The sequence below is a fragment of the Cygnus olor genome, chromosome 20 (genome assembly GCF_009769625.2).
Source record: "Cygnus olor isolate bCygOlo1 chromosome 20, bCygOlo1.pri.v2, whole genome shotgun sequence".
Lineage (NCBI taxonomy): Eukaryota > Metazoa > Chordata > Aves > Anseriformes > Anatidae > Cygnus > Cygnus olor.
Window position 1 is genome coordinate 2,482 of NC_049188.1, and position 16,949 is coordinate 19,430.

At 49.7% G+C, this 16,949-nt stretch overlaps 1 long non-coding RNA gene across 4 annotated transcripts; it reads right to left on the reverse strand.

Moving 5' to 3' along the window:
* Positions 1-388: 388 nt before the first annotated feature.
* LOC121057869 lies at positions 389-14,471 on the reverse strand. 4 transcript variants are annotated; one of them, XR_005813997.1, is made up of 11 exons: positions 14,159-14,442; positions 13,749-13,904; positions 13,388-13,645; positions 13,198-13,251; positions 11,221-12,845; positions 10,736-10,829; positions 10,282-10,559; positions 9,541-9,687; positions 8,497-9,195; positions 8,090-8,092; positions 389-400 (listed from the first exon to the last, which is right to left on the reverse strand). It is a non-coding gene; the product is annotated as an uncharacterized LOC121057869 (long non-coding RNA). The 4 variants fall into 4 exon arrangements; XR_005813998.1 differs by lacking the exons at positions 389-400; positions 13,749-13,904 and having other exon boundaries at positions 7,447-9,195; positions 13,388-13,535; positions 13,604-13,648; positions 14,159-14,470; XR_005813996.1 differs by lacking the exons at positions 389-400; positions 13,749-13,904 and having other exon boundaries at positions 7,447-9,195; positions 13,388-13,648; positions 14,159-14,471.
* Positions 14,472-16,949: the final 2,478 nt, after the last annotated feature.

Consider the following 16,949-nt stretch of genomic DNA (forward strand, 5'->3'; position numbering starts at 1 on the left):
TTTGCCTTAGGTAACACTTCTGTCTTAGGAATGGAGTAGCCAACAGAGGTGAGACAGATACTCTGAGATCATGAAAGCCATCAGAAAGCTGATCCCAAAAAGATTACTGCTATGGGGAGGTCAGATAAACCCTGGCTAGGAGTGATGTGAGATTTAGGGGAGGGAAGAGGACCTAGGGCAGCAGAAATTAATGATTTTGAAGAGGTAAAAAAGTTCAGGTAATGTTAATGCTGCTCTAACACTAACTTCAAAAATTCATGTGAAGCCCTTCCCATGTCTCAACCAGTAACCTTAATCCCTAAACCTAAATGCTACTCCACACCCTGACAGGAATCCACTACTCTAATGACAGACCTCAAAGTATCCCTTGAAGCCAAAACTCAGCCCATAGCCTCTTTCCCTTACGCTTACTCTTTTGCTTACCTTGATCCCTGCCCTTAATACTAGCATTGAAATGCTCTGTTTAACCCTAGACAACTTTTTAACAGACCTAAACAAAACCCTAAACCACAAAGCTTGCCCATACCCTAACCACAGACGTCACACCTTAAACAGAACACCAAACACTTCCACTAAATTTTTCTTAATCTCTAACTCAGAAAGGTGAGCCCTAGTCCCTAATCCTATACATGAACAACTAACACCCAAAGCCCATGTTCCTGTGCATTAACCTCCTCACCTTCAACCCCTCTCCTAACCATTAACTTTAGGCACTTGGCCCCTTGGGGCAGGGCAGAAATTTGAGATTGCTGTGCAGTCACATGGCATTCAAAGATGAATGTGAGGGGCCATGGATCTGATCAGCTCATCAAACACAAGGAGGAGATGGGTGGGAATGCTCTGATGAGCTCAGCTCTGCCTCAGGATCTCCTGCCCCAGCAGGAGGAATGTGACTGTGGCAGTGACTGTGAGGTCACTTCTGTCTCTGCAGTTGATAGGGCAGCAGCAGGAACGTGTCACGGAAAGGGACTGTGAGGTCATTTCTGTCTGTAGGTGCCAGGTCACACTTGACTTCTCCCTGGGATCTGTACTTTTGGGCTGACATCTGCCAGTGGCCCTGGTAGGCCAGCAGAAGGCACCTGGTTGGCATGCTGACTGTGGTATCCCCTCTGCCTACATACCCAGGAGGACCCAGGCAGAAAGAAGGGCCGCATATGGGTTGTCCTGTCCCTTCTGCTTGTGTCCATGACTGGACAGCAGGAGGCACAAGGCTTGGCTGTGTCTACACAAGAAGCTGCAAGGCCAGCAGCAGGCCCATGGTTTGGGAGATGCTGGTGAGGTGACTTCTGTCTGGTTGGCTGACAGGCCGCAAGAAGGCTGATGGGTTGGGATGCCTACTTCAGGAGTGGTTTCCACCTTGATGGAGCTTTGTTTAGTAGTAGGAAAGAGCAGGAGAGAAAAACTTCCACAAAGTATACCTTGGAAGTCATGCATTGGCCATGAGGAGGAAGAAATGTCCATCAAAGGGTCATGCTGTGGTGCCAGAAGTCATCCTCTGATCAGACCCTGGCTTTGTGTTTCAAGGAACAGCTGGTGAAGGTTGACAAAACATGGGTGAAAGCAAGGGATGAAAGCAAGGTGGTGAACAGAGATGGGTGTCTGCAGACTTCAAGGAAATAGGACAAACTGTGGGATAGCATAGGAAAGCCTGCAGAGGAGAAGGCAGAGCATGCTGGTAAGAAGGGAAGGACCCAACAGCCCTGAAGTTTCTGTCCCTTTAGCTAGAGCTTATGAGGAGATATGTTATATTCATTCCAATGGGGCCTCATTGATTCCTTTCAACCCTGTGCAGCAGCTTGGAGGTGTCATACCAGTGTTCTCATGGCATCACACTGCCCACCACATCTCGCAGACCTCAGGAAGAGCCTTGAGCCAGACATGGGGGTGCACAATCTCCCCTCCCAGTGGCTGGGGTCAGGCCTTGGCTCTTCTGCTTCACCAAAACCAACCAAGACTTTTCTCAGCACAGTGCCTTTGCCTGTCGGTAACCATGGCCTCCAATTATCTGCCTTAACGCATCCCTGGGGAGACTCTGTTAGTAACAGCCCTCAGTGGGGCCCATTAATACTCCAAGTCACTTCAACTTTTCCTCCTGACTTTACTTGCTCAAGCGGTTACATCATTCTCCTCTCAGCACCTGAGCTTCATAGACTCAGCACCAAAATGCACCATGGAACTCATTAAAATGCAGAAACTCCTCTAACATCTCTTCCACAATTTTCTTCAAGTCTTCACAGCTTGTACAGCTAATTGCAGAGCTTGCATGACGTAGTTAAGGAAGAAGATGTTAAAAAGCACCTAATACAAATCTCTTCTTGTTTTAAAGGCTGAATTTTGCTGCATTTCAGTTTTGAGCATCATTCTCCTATTGCTATTGATCCAGGGTGACTTCTTTGGAGACCTTCATTGGAAGGCAAAGCAGAGTCTGGAGGTCTGACACCTCCGCTGCCAGCAGTGGTCTTTGTCCCCGTAACTGCAGCCCAGCCCAGCACATGAAACCCTTTCTAAGACAAATCCTGGGTTCCTTGGGAAAAAAACAAAATAAAACAAAATAAAATAATAAAATAAAATAAAATAAAAATAAAAATAAAAAAATAAAATAAAATAAAATAAAATAATAAAATAAAATAAAATAAAAAAGTAAAATAAAATAAAATAATAAAATAAAATAAAATTAAAAAGTAAAATAAAATAAAATAATAAAATAAAGTAAAATAAAATAAAATAATAAAATAAAGTAAAATAAAATAAAATAAAATAGTTGAAATGACCATCAGAACCTGAGAAATTCAGCCTGAATCTTAGTAGACACCTGGACATCCATGGTCTCTCTTGGGTCTTCTGTGGAAAACTCAGGATGAAAGTAAAGAAAATATCTTCAAGTGGCTGTAGCTGTACCCATGAGCTTGGCCTCTTTGGGGAAATCGTCCCCTTCCAGCCACAGAAACCTAAATTGAGTAATGTGAAAAGACCTGTCCAGTCAATAGAGTAGGGCAAAGTCACACTTCCTGTGCTATAGATGCAGAAGGCAAAAAGAATTGCATTGTGCCTTACACTACTCAAGGATGTGTAACCCAGGTCATGCAACTTTACCTTAGTACTGACAAGTCCATCACTAAACCACGCTACCAAGTTCTACATCTACACAGTGGCTCTCCAGTCAATGAACCAGCTCATGGATGGGAATCAGGGAGTCTCGGTTAGTGCGACGCTGCCTCAGGTGCGCCAGCATGGTAGCCATTGGCACCTGCTGTTCTTCAACCCACAAACCCCCAACAGAAGGATTCTGTGGAAGACCAAGCAAGGTAGACAACTGTTTAATGTACTCCATCTCCAAGGCAGCTATGCCAAAGCCCCACCGGTGCCCTCTTGGAACTTTGAAGTTCCCTCTCCTGAAGTAGTCTATGCCAAGGACGCATATAGCCTCCAGGCCAGTCCCAATGGGGTGCTTTCGCCATTCCTTCCCAGTTAGACTCACTTCAGGCTCCAATACAGTTAACTCTTGGGATCCCCCTGTCACTCTAGAAATACAGGTGGGTTCTACCTCTTTATAGCTTGATGGCATTAGGGTACACTGTGCACTGGTGTCCAGTAGAGCCTGATACATTTGTGGGTCTGGTGTGCCAGGCCATTAAATACACACAGTCCAGTAAACCCGATTGTCCCTTTCCTCCCCGCCTCCCCCTGGCTGGAAGCAGGACCCCTCTAGTCCTGCTCATAGTATTCATTACTGTGTCTGGTAGATAGCCCACTGGAAACATGTCCCACTATAGCACTGTCATCCCACAGGACAGGGGAGAGGGAGCTGACAGCCAAGGGATGCAATTCGGTGCAGGAGGTGGGGCTCAGCAGAGACAAGGAGTCAAGGCAGTATGGTTGGGGAGGCCAGCAGAAGCAGCCCAAGGGGTGGTGCTGCTTGTGAGGACACATTTGTGCCAGCAGCCTGAGTGGGCAGCAGCTGTGCGCAGGCGAGGGGAGGCCAGGAAGCGCATGCCAAGAGCGCTCCTGCCAGCAGAGACAGGGCCAGGGCCGAGGGCAAGGGGAGAGGCAGGCCCAGGGCAGGGGGCTGCAAGGGCACTGCTGAGCTCCCTGCCCCTGCAGCAGCCACACTGGCCCTCAGCAGCTGCGCTGGCTGGCACGCATGGGGAGGTCCTGGCATGCATCAGAGAGCAGCAAGGAGGGCGCTGGAGAGGGACGGGGTGAGGCAGGTGGCAGAGCCCCATGCAGGGGCTGGCTGAGGGTTCCCTCTGCTGCAGCCACCGCACAGAGTGTGGCAGGACTCATGGCTGCCTTGCTGCAGATGAGCCCCAAGCTGGGGAGCAAAGCTTTTCCTGCTCTGCAGGCCCAGCAGCTCCTGCTTCGCCCCACACCCCGTGGCTTTGCCCTCTCCCTGCGCACCACAGGGCAGAGCATGGTCCTGGGCTCTTTCTGACATCCCTGCAGGTCCTAGCAGGCTGTGGTGAGGTGCCCCTCAGCCCTTCCTCCTGTGCTGCCAGGACACACAGCTGCCTTATTCCCAGCTCACTGCCCACCAAGAACATCCAACAGGGCTTCTTCTCAAGCTGGGCCTTGCCCAGGGTTAGTCCCCGGCAGGGGCAGAAAATGGCCCTTGTCCTGCTGGCTTTTCATAGCCTTTCTCTCAGTACATTCTCTTCTCATCCTTGAATTCTTTTACTGAATATAGAGGTCTAGGAGAACTTTTTGGTACAGACTAATACAGAGAAAACATTGAGTCCCTGAACCCCATCTCTGTCTTCCGCTATGAAGTGGCTATAGGACATGGGTTCACTATCAGATCTTTTCCTCTGACAATCTCAGCAGTGCCCAGTGACAGGACAAGACATGGGAATTCCACACAGCAAAACACTTTTACTGTGAGCAATACCAAGCACTGGATCATGTTTCCCCAGAAGTGGGTGAGTCCCCATCACTGGAGATACCCAAAGCCCAACTGGAAATGGGCCTGGACTGCCTGGTTTAGGTGTCCATACTTGGCTAGTGGGGGAGGGCTAGATGGGCTTTGGAGGTCCCCTCCAGTCTCCCTAAATCTGTCACTCTGCAGTGCCTGGCAGTGTTTGAGAACTTCTGTGCAGTATCTCCAGACCAGCTGGACACCGGGTGCTCATGGGCCAGAGGATCTTTTGAGGATGAACTCATTCATGATGTAACCCTGAGGAAAACGTAGAGCAGGGATTACAAATGTCAACAGTACCTCAACCCACAGCAGTGTTTCCTCCCCCTGCCTCCCTGTACTGACCCTTCTTTCCTTCAGGATTAGAGTCAGAAGGGACCTCTGGAGGTTTCCAGTGCCAAGATCTGCTAGCAGGGAGAGCTTTCACATCAGACCAGGCTGCCTCCTCAATGTTTCCTCCACCTCACTGTTAAAAGCCATACTTCTAGGGGCGCTAGCTGGAAGGCCAATTCTGATTCAGTGGTGCTACAAGACAACAGTGTGGAAGAGAGGGGTGACCAGCACCAAAACGATCATGTTCTGCTGCTGTCAGTGGTTGTAGGTCCAAGAAAGTGGCGACCCTAACTCAAAGGCTGCATGGAGGGAGTGCCTGCCAGGGCAGAAAAAGGCAGCCCAAAAGGACACCAGGGCTTTTCCACCACATTGCAGCAGGGATCTTCATCCCACAACCACTGCTGTACCTGAGAAGAATTTATGAGAAATGAGATCCACAGAAACTGACTACCTGCTGGTTCCTTTATTTAGTTAGCTACAAAGAGCTTAACAGCACCTCTACATGAGGCCTTTGGGTTAGAAGAAAAGGTAGAAGTTGTTACAGGAAGAAAAAATCTTATTTTATAAAATTATTATAAAAAAGTATTTAGCATATTGGAATAATATTGAAAAGGATGAACAATTTTTGAAATATATGAACAAAGATGTTTCTGCCTTGTCCAGGTATATTTCAGGGAATCACATGCAGAAGATGGGTTCCTCATTGAAATAATGAATATTGCAGTAACATCCTCAGTGCCTCCTTGAGCTCCTTAATTCTCATGTTGTAGATGAGGGGGTTCACTGCTGGAGGAACCACCGAGTACAGAAATGACACCACCAGATTTAGAGCTGGGAAGGAGAGGTAAGGGGGCTTCAGATAGGCAAACATGGCGGTACTGAGATACAGGGAGACCATGGCCAGGTGAGGGAGGCACGTAGAAAAGGCTTTGTGCCAGCCCTGCTCAGAGGGCATCCTCAGCACAGCACTGAAGATCTGCATGTAGGACACCACAATGAAAACAAAACAACCAACACCTAAATAGGTACTAACCAGAAGAGCCCCAACTTCCCTGAGGTAGACATTTGAGCAGGAGAGCTTGAGGATCTGGGGGATTTCACAGAAGAACTGGGCCATGTCTCTGCCTTGGCAGAGGGGCACTGAAAATGTATTGGCCATGTGCAGGACAGCAATGAAAAAGCCACTGCCCCAGGCAGCTGCTGCCATCTGGGCACAAGCTCTGCTGCCCAGGAGGCTCCTATAGTGCAGGAGCTTGCAGATGGCAACGTAGCAGTTGTGGGCCATGATGGTGAGAAAGGAATACTCTGCTCCAACCAAGAAGAACAGAAAGAAGACCTGTGTAGCACATTCTTGATAGAAGATGGCCCTGGTGTCGCAGAGGGAATTGGCCATGGCTTTGGGGAGAGTGGTAGAGATGCAGCCCAGGTCAAGGAGGGAGAGGTTGAAGAGGAAGAAGTACATGGGGGGGGGGTGGAGATGGTGGTCGCAGGCTACAGCGGTGAGGATAAGGCCATTGCCCAGGAGGGCAGCCAGATAGATGCCTAGGAAGAGCCTGAAGTGCAGGAGCTGTAGCTCGCACGTGTCTGCAAATGCCAGCAGGAGGAACTCGCCCACAGAGCTGGTGTTGGGCAGTTGCTGGTTTGGTTCATGGGGTCTTGCCCAAGGAGGAAAAACGCAGTAAGAAAATACAACAGAATTATCTGACAAGGAGTAATTCATGCACACATATGGAAGTCCCCTTCATGAGTTCTGTCCAGTTCTGCCTGAGGGCATCCCTGGGAGCAGAGGACTGCTTTAGTAACGCAGTCCTGCTCTACAGCAACAGATAAAGATGGACATAGGGTAATGCCAGATTCAATTCATTCCTGATATGTGATTATCCACATTTTTGTTCCCAATTCACCTGAAAGGAAGCAGGGCTGCAGGCTTTTCTTATCTGTATATTTTCCTTCCTGCTGCACTCCAGGTGAAACCTGGATCCTCAGAGAAAGGGATGCTCCCTTTAGTTCAGAATATTCTTCAGAGGGGAATGCCAGTCTGTCCATCAAGGCTGGTCTCTTCTGCTGGCATCTCTTTCACCTGTATGACAAAAAAATTCACATCCTCACCTGAAAAGAACCAGAACACTGCTGAGAGCAGAGGAATCCAGGCTCAATGTGCACATTTCCAGACCCCTCACCCTATCCCCAGTTCACAATTTTGGGGTCCCCCACTCTCCTACTTTGGCCTTCCATGCTAATATTAGGCCTAACTCCTATGAACCCTGACCCTTAACCTTAAGGCCCCCACAGATCTAACCCTAACCCCTGATCCTAACACTAAAAACCCTAGAAACCCTAACCCTAAAAACCCTAGAAACCCTTACAGCCCTAACCGAATAAAATTTACCACACTAAACCCCTAAACACCTACGCCTAAAACCCCTAATCCCAAAAAATTAAGACCCTGAAACCCCTAACCCTGGAGACCCTAACCTGAAAAAAAAAATTAAGACCTTAAAACCCTAACACTAAATACCTGACCATAAATAAAACCCTAAGACCCTAACCCTAAAAACCCTATTAACACTAAAACCCAAAAAACTCTAAAACCCTAACACACTAACCCCCAAACCCTTAAAACCCTAACCAGTAAAGCTCCAACCCTAAAAACCTTAAAATCCTAACCCTAAACCCTGAAAACCCTAACCCTGAAACCCAACCCTAGTGCCATAGCCCTGAAACCCTAAAACCCCAACACCTTGTTAGAAACACTCTGTAGCCAATAACATAGGCTCAGGCAAGGATCTCAGTGAAGTAGCATTTTTTATTCGCAATTGCAGTGCTGGACATCCCACAAGCCACCTACTAGTTCCATAACACAGTTTATATACTTTTTTTTCCTCTCGATGACCAGGACCCTCCCTTGTTTCCCCAGTGACTGGGTAATCCAGGTTCACAATCTATCTGGTGCTTCACAGAAAATACACAGCTGCTGGCCTTTTACAGGTCAATTTTCTTTTTTTCTTGCCATTTTTCCTCTTTGAGGTGGTAATGTTTCTTACACCGTGATTTCCACCCAACTGCTCTAAGGATTCTGCTTGTCTGCATTTTATGAGGTTGTCTGTTAAGCTTTCTTATCACTGCAAGCATATCTCAATACCACCTTCCTTCCCTCTAAATGATGTAACTGTGCAAAAACATTTTTATTCCCACAACCTTGATCCCCTTACCCGAAAATCCTTATTCCCTTTACCCTTAACAACTCTAACCACAACCCTAACCCTTCATATCTACCCCCCAACGCTAATGACATCGACTAATGATCCAAACCCCAAACTGCCCCTAACCCCAGACAACCAAAGAAACAAGCACAAAGCTGAAAACTACAGAAGAGGCAAAACCCTGGATACAGGCCCCAAATCACAAACATGCAACCAAAATGCTACAGAAAACCCCAGACACAGGCCCCAAGCACTACAGCTAGTGCCCAAAAGCTCAAAACACATCTCAAAGCCAAAATGCAGGCCCCAAACGCTACAGAAAAGCCCCCAAACCGCAGATGCAGGCTGCAGAAGTCTACAAGCAGGCCCCAACCACACCCAGATGCAGACCCCAACTGTCCACAAGCAGCTCCCACCCCCCCCCCAGATGCAGGCCCCAGACCCGGGACCCCAGACGCAAGCCCCAAAGGTGTACAACCAGCTCCTAACTCCCCCCCTCAAAGGGAGGCCCCAAAGCCCGCCAGAGGGAGGCCCCTAGAGTGTATGAGCAGCTCCCAACCCCCCAAAGACACAGGCCCCAACCCCCCCTCCCCCCCCCAGGACACAAGCCCCAGAGACATACAAGCAACTCCCCACCCTCCCCAGAGGCAGGCCCCAAAGGTGTACAAACAGCCCCAACCCCCTTCCAGGACCCAGGCCCCTACAGTGTACAAGCAGCTCACAACCACCCCCAGAGGCAGGCCCCAACTCCCCCCAGAGGGAAGCCCCTAGAGCATACAAGCAGCTTGCAACCCCACCCAAGGCCAGCACCTACAGTGCACAAGCAGGTCCCAACCCCCCCCAGGCACAGGCCCCCAAAAAAGTGTACAAGCAAATCCCAACACCCACCCCCCCAGAGGTAGGCCCCTAGAGTGTACAAGCATCTCACAACCCCACCTCCACAGGCCCCAACAGTGTACAACCAGGTCCCAACCCCACTCCCCCAGACGCAGGCCCCTACAGTGTACAAGCAGCTCCCACCCCTCCCCCAGAGGCAGGCCTCAACCCCCCCCCCCCAAAGCAGGCCCCTACAGTGTACAACCAGCACCCAACCCCCCCCCAGATACAAGCCCCAAAGGTGTAGAAGCAGCTCCAAACCTCCCCCCCAACCCAGGCTCCTGCAGTGTACAAGCAGCTCCCAACCCCCCCCAACCCCCCCCAGACACAGGCCCCAAAGGTATACAAGCAGCTCCCAACCCACTCCAAGGGAGGCTGCTATAGTGTACAAGCAGCTCCCAACCCCCCCCCAGACACAGGCCCCAAAGCCCCACATGGGGAAGCCCCAAGCATGTACAAGCAACTCACAACCCCTCCCAGCTGCAGGCCCTTACAGTGCACAAGCAGCTCCCAACTCCCCCCACATGGGCACCTACAGTGGACAAGCACCTCTCAACCCCCCTCAGCTGCAGACCCCAAAGGTGTACAAGCAGCTACAAACCCCGCACAAGGAAGGACCCCTCCAGTGTACAAGCAGCTCCCAACCACCCCCCAGATGCAGATCCCTACATTGTACAAGCAGCTCTCAACACCCCCCCACCCCCAAACGCAAGCCCCTACTGTGTACTAGCAGCTCCCAATGCTCCCCCAGAGGCAGGCCCCAAAGGTGTATGTACAAGCAGGCCCCTACAGTGTACAAACACCCCAGCCCCTGCACCCCACATGGAGGCCCCTACGGTGTACAAGCAGCTCACAACCCCCCCAGATGCAAGCAGCTCCAAACTGCCCCCCCAACGCAGACACCTACAGTGTACAAGCAGCTTCCAACACCCCCCGCCCCAGACACAGCCACCAAACCCCCCCCAGAGACACACCCCAAAGGTGTACAAGCAGCTGCACACCCCCCCCAGACACTGGCCCCAACCTCCCCCCCAAGACGCAGGCCCCAAAAGCCTAAACACATGCCAAAAAAGTATTAATGCAGGTGCCAAATGCTATAGACAGGCCCAAAAGCACAGGCCCCAGATGCTCAAGGCTGAGATGTAACTTGACTTTCTGAATTACTGGAAAGCAGCTTTCATTCTCAGCGAGATGTGCGCAGGCTAGACAGGACAGGGCTTCAGGCACCTCTTCACCTGTGGAAACACGCTGCAATCAGGCACTGCCATGCCAGACAAGCTTTTCCTGTTAAAACACCCTTCTCAGATGCCCTGCGGCATTCAAGTGACCTGCTTTGCTCCGATTCTAAAGACTAATGTCACAGCCCACCTTGCCTGTGGCACCTGATAAACAGAAGAGAAAGCGACCATACCATTTGGAAGCCATCACTGCACATGCTGCTCCTTGATGCTCTGTAACCTCTTCTCAAATCCTCAGCCACTTCTGTGGAGAGCCTGCCATAGCACCTGCGAAGCAAGATGGATACCCTTTGCAGTCACCTGGTGCTACTTGGCCATTCTGCTCCAACCCAGCTCATGACCAGCCCACCCTTCTTGTGCTGCTCTTCAGAGTGCAGCTTGGCCCCTCTGAGTCTGTGTGAGAGATCTGCGAAAGAGGAAGAAAAGCATAGGCCAAGGCAGCATCCAAAGCCACAGCACAGCTAGGACAGTTACTCTTATCTGCTCCCTTACCTCTACCCCCTCACCTGCCCTCAAGGCAGATGCTTCCATCTGCTCTCTTAAGCCAGCTACAACACCTCTGAAACATAAACAGGATTTTTCCTGTATTTTGTGTAGTTAAGTAACTGCAGTGACAACCACAACCCTAAAACAACTGCTACATCTGTTCATCGCTCACCTTACCAAAAGCAGCTCTGGTCGTGAAGTCCCATGTTGTACACTGTGTTTCAACTTTAACAAATGAAAACAGTCAAAAGATAATCATTCAGATGCCAGCATTAGCACCCATCCCTCAACAACACAAGGGACCCCATCTCTAATTTTATCATTTCAAAACAGCAGCCCCCTTGCCTCAGCACCTGGGAAGTAGATCAAGCCAGTCTCTGGGTTGCCTACCAAGTGCTTGACAGTTCCAGAAGGAGCTCTTTCCTGTGACCAGTTCCTCCTAAGGTTTACCCTCTACTGGGGAGGGGAAAGAGATAAAAATAAAAAATTCAAAACCCTGTATCTGCAAGCTTTCTAGATTCAACAGACCTCCTCCAGCACACTGTTCAAGCACTATGCAAATAGCTGCTCGCAAGCAGCTCAAGTCTCCACCTCCACATCTGCCAAACACCACAGAGATGACTCTGTGCCAGCTGCCCTTCAGTACATGCCCAGAGGCAGACCGGATGTCTTTGCCAAAACAGTCCGGAGAATGTATTAGTACACCGATGGACTGCCACGTTAGCTACCATCACTAACTGCCACGCAGGACAGCTCCAGGCCAAACACACACAGGTACACTACAAACATTATGAACAAAACACAGAACACAAGGCGCAAAACAAAATGACTCCCAGAGGGAAGCCCTACAGCAACAGCAAGCCAGAACAGGTGCTCTGCAGTAGACCCAAGGAGAGACTCCAATGTCACGACCTGTGACTGGAAGCAACTGCCAGAACTGGGATGATGGAGGCATAAGAAGCCTGCCTTTAAGACCAGAGACCAGAAGGATGGGGAGTGCAAACCCCTTAAGAAAAAGGCTTTGGAAATGAATTCCCAAGCCAGAGCTCCTGATGAAGCCCACATGACTTCCGCAACAGCGACAACGGAAACAGATGAGATCTGAAACTGAATATGATGCACAAGACCTGAAATGCATCTGCGCTTTAAGCTGTGACTGCAAGTCAAGAAGTGCTCAGATCAGCCCTACCACGATGAAACTAGCATTTAGGACCTTTGGTGTGGCTAGCAAGTTGCCCATCTAATCTGTCCAGTGGAAGAAGACAATGAGGATATCAAGACCTGAGGAGCGCATAACATATGATGATCATATCAGGAAACATTTGAAAAAGATTACACGCACAGAAAAAATGATCTCCTTAAGCTCCCACTGCAAGACAAGAGGTGCTCAGCTTCCGATTGAGCATCAGCATTATTCTGATGAGACCAAGTGTTCAATACCCTCAGGATAGCTTCCCCAGGGCCTACCGAGCACCAAGAGCCACAGCACAGACAACACAGAACCCAGACACCAAGCTGGAACTGCCCTGCCTGGCACATGCTCAAGCTGTACCTGACAGAACCCCCACCCCCTCTCTCTGTCTGACCATGCTCAATCCTAAAAGGCCCCATCCGCTGCAATGACTTAAAAGCACAGACCCTCATAACCCTAACCCTATGGGTCCACTCACAACCCCAACCCAAACATAGCACTTGTCCCCCAACTTAGCTTGGGAATGCTGGGAGGCAGGTTCCATCTTCAACAAGGAACACAAAGGCTAGCCAGGACATTGCTTCAGGCACAAGGCTCCACTTTACCTGCAGAAACAGAGTGCCATTAGGCAAATGCACACAGGCCAAGCATCTTCCAATGAAACACCCACCTCAGAAACAAAACAGTAGTCAACTCACCTGCTCTGCTACTGAAATCAGATAGACAACCACTACACAACTCCCCACCTCCCCCTGCCAACCACCCCCCACCACATGTACTATTTGCCCCTGGACTTAATTCTCAGGGCTCAGAATCCATCCTCACTGCGGACCACAGAGGCCAACTAGGATGTTCCCAGTGTCTTCTTCATCCCTGGAAAAGATGAGTCACCCAGAGGTGGACCAATAGACTACCAAACCAAAAACAATGCCTCTTTTCCAACTTTTCTCCACTCACCTTCCGATCCAGGCTTAGTGCTTCCATTCACCATGCTGAGCCAAGGTCACATGGCTTAGACAAAGGAGAAAGAGCAGACAAACATGACAATCCACAAAACAGTCCATACCCACTCCTTTCGTCCTCTACCCCAACAGCCAAGAAGCCCCAGACCCACATCCCCCCAACCCAGTACCACCGCTTTGCTCACCTAACATCCCAAAGAGATGTATCACGTTCCCTGCTCCTTTTGCGCTCTGAGCATCTCCAGCATTTCAGAAACTGGAACCGATGATGTCTGGCGCGACTCAGGAATGTGGCAGGAGATGTACTCCACTGTTGCAAGGTGCTTGCAAAGCCTGCCCGACAGGCCAAACAGACTAACAATCCACCCACCAACTCAGGGTCCACACTGCCATCCACTCACCCTTGTGCAAGTTTCCAGCGTAGTCCATGCCTATGACCTGGGCTACTAGAAACAAAAAGAGAAGGTCATGCCCATGATGGACACGCTAACAGCACAGCTCCTTGCAGGTCCACAAATGCCAAAAGGCCATGAATACACAGCAGACCTGACAGGGTTCAACACAGACTTATCCTTTACAGATGAAAAAAGTGACGCTGCTCAGCCTCTTCATAATACTGCGCCTATGCAGTCAAGCCCCTTGTGGTGCATACTGAAGCTCTTTGTGAATCCTCTGGACAGTTACGCAAATGGCTTGATATATCTAGAGATTAAAATAGAACCCAAAAACAGAAGCATGTATCACCATGTCCCAAAAACAAGTCAGCCAGCAACCCCTCCTAAATATCCCTCTATTACAATTTCTTTTATTTTTTCTTATTTTTTTTATTCATTAATCCTCTATCCCTCTATTAGAATTTTTATTTTTTTTTTTTTTACAAAAAAATAACTGAGCTCCACAAATGCCAAAAAGCCATGCACACACAGCAGCCCCAGCAGGGGTAATCACAGATTTACCCTTTACAGATGAAAAAGGTAACTCTGATATGATCCTGCTCAGTCTCTTGGTAATGCTGCACCTGTGGTCAAGCATCTTGCTGTGTGTAATCAAGCTCTTTTTAGTCCTCTGGAGAGTTACACAAGTGGTTTGATACATCTAGAGATTAAAATATAACCCCAAAACAGAAGTGTACCCCACTGTCCCAAAAACGAGCAAACTGGCAACCTCTGTTAAATATCCCTCTATCAAGTGAATTCCAAGCACTCCAGAGACTCTGACTCACCCAAAGAACCCTGCAACTGACTGAAGCAAAAACAAAGCACTTACCCCCAAACAGCAGCCCAGGCAGAATGAGCTCCCTCATGGCATACCTGGGGCTCATATACTATTTGGCCCCACCCACCACCCAAACCCAGTCACCTGGGACAGGGGAGTGGCAAAAAACAACAAAGTAGAAAGAGCAGGACAAGCAGCAGCTGTGTGGGTTTTTTTTTTTTCAAATCTAGATTAGCTCAACACCATGCAGAGTGCAGACAAGAGAACTGGGGTGTTTCTAGAAGCAACAATACCCATGCTTTTGCTTCAGCTTTGAACATTGATAGAACAATACAACCAAGCAAGCAACTGAAACTATTTCAAATGGAATTTGCTCAAACCTTTCTTTACATAGAAGAAAAATCTAGGAACATAACAGATTACATGCCAAAAAACACAACAACTCAATGTAATAACATCACTTGCACAAAAAAAATCACATACTTGAGATTCCGGCCTGGATTCTGCTCCAGCAGGATTATTCCACAGGCCGCAGCCTCCGTCAGGTCTCCTCCATGGGCTGCAGCGTGGAACACTGCTCCACTCTGGTACTCCATGGGCTGCAGGGGGACAGCCTGCTTCACCATGGTCCTCACCACAGGCCACAGGGGACTTCTGCTCCGGTGCCTGGAGCACCTCTCCCCCTCCTTCTTTACTGACCTTGGCGCCTGCAAGGCTGTTCCTCACTCCTCTCCCTCTCCCAGCTGCTGTGTGGCACAGCATGTTTTTTTTTTTTTTCCTGTCTTAAATATGCTCTCACAGAGGCGCAAACATCACCTATTGGCTCTGCTCTGGTCAGCAGGGGGCCCCTTAACTAACATGGGGCCACTTCTAGATTCTTCTCACAGATGCCACCCCTATAGCCCCCAGCTACCAAAACCTTGCCACATAAACCCACTACATCACTTCACTTCAGTTAAGGGACTATCAGGCTGACAACACTCTCACCTTCCCTCACTGCTCCGTGACATGAGGATTTCCCCATCCAACACTGCACGAACCCCTGCAGAGACAAGAGAAAAGCACACTCTGAAGCACCTCTCAGCCACAGCCTACCTGCTGCAATACCTCTCTCTTCCCAGCTCCGGGCCCGGGCGGCGCCGCGCGAAAACGGGCCCGGGCTGTGCCGCGCGAAAACAGCTTATCCTTCACAAATGAAAAAGGTGACCCTGCTCACTCTCTAGGTAATACTGCGCTTATGCAGTCAAGGAACCGTACCCCACAATTTCCCAAACACAAGTTAGCTGGCAACCCCTCCTAAACACACCTCTATTTCATGAATTCCAAGCACTTAAAAATCTAGAAGGCTGCAAGGTCTACAGACTCTACAGCCAGCCAAAACGCAGGCAAAAGCTCCAGATATATAACAACCTGCCCCAACCCTGAAAATGACTACACCTCACCTGCCTACTGCTGCTCTTTTCAGATACATGCTTGCACAGGGCGCTTCCATGATCCAGTTCTCCTAAACCCTGCTCCATCACCTTACCACCACAGTTATAACTTGGATAATATTTGACATACAGGCCAAGACTCACAGTAAGCCCCAGCAACCTGTGAAAATCCTAAGAGACCTAGAACACACAAACTAACATTACCATCCTAGCCATAAACATGCTCTAACAATTACTCACCTGTAGAAGAGCTGCATGCAATAAAGGCACCTACTCCTACTATATAGATTGCTTGCCTCTAACAGATACTTCCAGCCCTCACCTCAAAAAGAAGTGCATACCAGTCTCCACTTGGAAACGCATCAGTCCATAGACTCCAACCCATCTAAAGAACCCTGCAACTGACAGGAGGAAAAACAAAGCACTTATCCCAAACAGCAGCCCAGGCAGAATGAGCTCCCTCATGGCTTGCCTGGGGCTCATATACCATTTGGCCCCGCCCACCACCCAAACCCAATCACCTGGGAAAGGGGAGGGGCAAAAAACAACAAAGTAGACAGAGAGCAGGACAAGCAGAAGCTGTGTTTTTCTTTTTTTATTTTTAATCTCATTTTCAGCTCAACACCATGCAGAGTGCAGACAAGAGAACTGGCGTGTTTCTAGAAGCAACAATGCCCAGGCTTTTGCTTCAGCTTTGAATATTGAAAGCTTTTTCTCCTCTACAACCCCTTTCTCAGGAACTAGGCAGCATTCAAGTGAAAGCAATCTGTGAAAATCCTAAGGGACCTAGAACACACAAGCTAACATTACCATCCTATCAGTAAACATGCTCTAACAATTTTATCACGTGAATAAGAGCTGCATGACAACCGGCGGGCCCCTGGGAGCCCCGGAGGACCCACCCCGGTGACCCCCGGCAGGCCCCCGGGTGCCCCAGACGACCCACCCCATTGACCCCCAGCGGGCCCCCGGGGGCATGGAGGACCCACCCCGTTCAACCCCGGCGGGCCACCGAGCACCCTGGAGGACCCGCCCCGGTGACCCCGGGCGCCCCAGAGGACCCACCCCGTTGACCTCCGGCAGGCCCCCTGGCGCCCCG